Source organism: Bos indicus x Bos taurus, chromosome 15, assembly GCF_003369695.1.
Source record: "Bos indicus x Bos taurus breed Angus x Brahman F1 hybrid chromosome 15, Bos_hybrid_MaternalHap_v2.0, whole genome shotgun sequence".
In the NCBI taxonomy this organism is placed as follows: domain Eukaryota; kingdom Metazoa; phylum Chordata; class Mammalia; order Artiodactyla; family Bovidae; genus Bos; species Bos indicus x Bos taurus.
In genome coordinates, this window is record NC_040090.1 from 36,574,675 (window position 1) to 36,577,015 (window position 2,341).

Below are 2,341 nucleotides of genomic sequence, written 5' to 3' on the forward strand. Positions count from 1 at the left end.
TTTACACTCATTGCATTCATTATGTCTCTGATAATCAAACACTTCCCTGGTGGCTCAGTGGTAAAGAATCTGCCTGTGAAGCAGGAAACATGGGTTCAATCCCCAAGTCAGAAAGATTCCCTTGGAGAAGGAAATAGCAATCCACTACAGCCCAGGGAAATCCCATGGGTTGAGTTTGCCATGCTACAGTATGTGGGGTCTCAAAAGAGTTGGACTTGACTTAGCAACTAAACAGCATAATCCAACACTTTAGCAAAACCAAATTCAAGAGTCCAAGCTACGATATCAGAGGACTTTCCTCTTGTCCAGTTTCCATGACTTCCAGGCTGAAGATAACAACCAAGGTCCTGATTTTCTCTAAAGTTCTATTCCTCAATCATGAGAAGTTGAAAGTAATCTGAACTGCCTAGTGGTTTGATGTTAGGGTTTTGATTAGCTGAATTACATATAATGAACTGTCACAGTTCCTGTTTCACTGGAAATATACGATAAGTGTTAGTGCTGGGATGAGAATTAGTGTGAATACTGTTAGGTGCTCAGTCAGTGTCTGACTCTTTGCAGCCCCATGGACTGTAGCCTACCAGGCTTTTCTGTCCATGGAGTTCTCCAGTTAAGAATATTGGAGTGGGTGGCCATTCCCTTCTCCAGGGGATCTTCCTGACCCAGGGATTGAAACCAGGTCTCCAGAACTGTAAGCAGATTCTTTACCAGAATTTTAAAATTACAGTAACTCCCTGCCATCACCATCTAAAATATCATGGATCTGGATAACTCCTACTCAAACATGGTCAGAGAAATTATTAAGATTGTAATGTTGAATATTTTTCCTCTTCGTGAAGATGTTCCAGGATCTCAGACACTCCAACAGCTCAAAGATCCAGGTCTATGAGTTCATTCTGTTGGGATTCTCAGGCATTCACAGCTGGCAGCACTGGCTTTCCCTGCCCCTGGCTCTGCTCTACCTCTTAGCTCTCAGTGCCAACATCCTTATCCTTATCATCACCAATCAGAAGGCAACACTGCACCGGCCTATGTATTATTTCCTGGGCATCCTGGCTGTGATTGACATGGGTCTGGCTACCAACATCATGCCCAAGATTTTGGTCATCTTGTGGTTCAGTGCTAACACCATCCATCTCCCTGAGTGCTCTGTGCAGATGTATGTCATACATTGTGTTATGGGCATGGAATCAGGAATCTTTGTCCTCATGGCTGTAGATAGATACATAGCCATTTGTTGACCACTACACTATTCATCCATAATTACTGACTCTTTTGTGGTCAAAGCCACTGTGTTCATGATACTCAGAAACATCCTTCTTACCATTCCAGTGCCTGTGTTGGCTCCTCAGAGACACTATTCCTCAAAAAACCAACTTGAGCACTGCCTGTGCTCTAATCTTGGCGTCACTAGTCCATCCTGTGATTACAGGACAATCAACAGTATCTACCAGCTATTTCTCTCCTGGACATTCATGGGTAATGACTTGAGTTTGATTTTTACATCCTATGTATGCGTTGATTCTTAATTCTGTGTTAAAGCTGAATTCAGCAGCAGCTGTAAACAAGGCCTTAAGTACCTGCACTTGCCACCTCATTCTAATCAGTTTCTTCCACATAACCATCATTATCATTTCCATTACCACAGTGCAGCAATGACATTTCCTCTCATCCCAGTTCTACTCAATGTATTAAAAAATGTTTTTCCTCCTGCCCTCAACCCCATGGTCTATGCACTCAAAAACAAGGAGCTCAGACAGGTTTTATATAAGGTTAAGTTGGATTTCAAAGGCAACTAATTTGGAGAGAACGCTCACCTTTGTAATTTTCCACCACACACACACACACATATATATTAGATCCTCCAAGGATTGCAGATGACAGAAGAACTAAGAAACACTGACATTTCCAGTTAGTATATTAATTGGATACAGCTAATGAAACTTCAAAAAAAATAGTAAAACCAATAATTTAACCATGTTTTTCAAAGAAAATCTTCATCAAGAATAACACAATGATGACCGCCTCAAGAACTCCAAGAGAAAGGTAAGTTGAATAAACACTTCACTTTCTTACCTAGTTGTCCTGGTTAAACACTGGACAGCATTTAATCACATTCGTTAGCACAGACACCTGCCATTTTCTTCTATTTAATGGAAGTATTTATCCACGTACTTCTCATATAATTGCTGACAGGTTAACACTCACTCCTGACATTTGTGTATTGATTTTATGATGTGTATTATTATCTTTTTTATAATAATAGATATAATATAAGACCATGTACTTGAATGTACATTTCTCTAAAGAAGACATGCAAAGGCCAACAAGCACAGGAAGA

General features: G+C 40.4%; 1 pseudogene; it reads left to right on the forward strand.

Annotated features, from left to right (window-relative positions):
• Nucleotides 1-839: 839 nt before the first annotated feature.
• LOC113904998 lies at nucleotides 840-1,799 on the forward strand (annotated as a pseudogene).
• The last annotated feature ends 542 nt before the right edge of the window (nucleotides 1,800-2,341 follow it).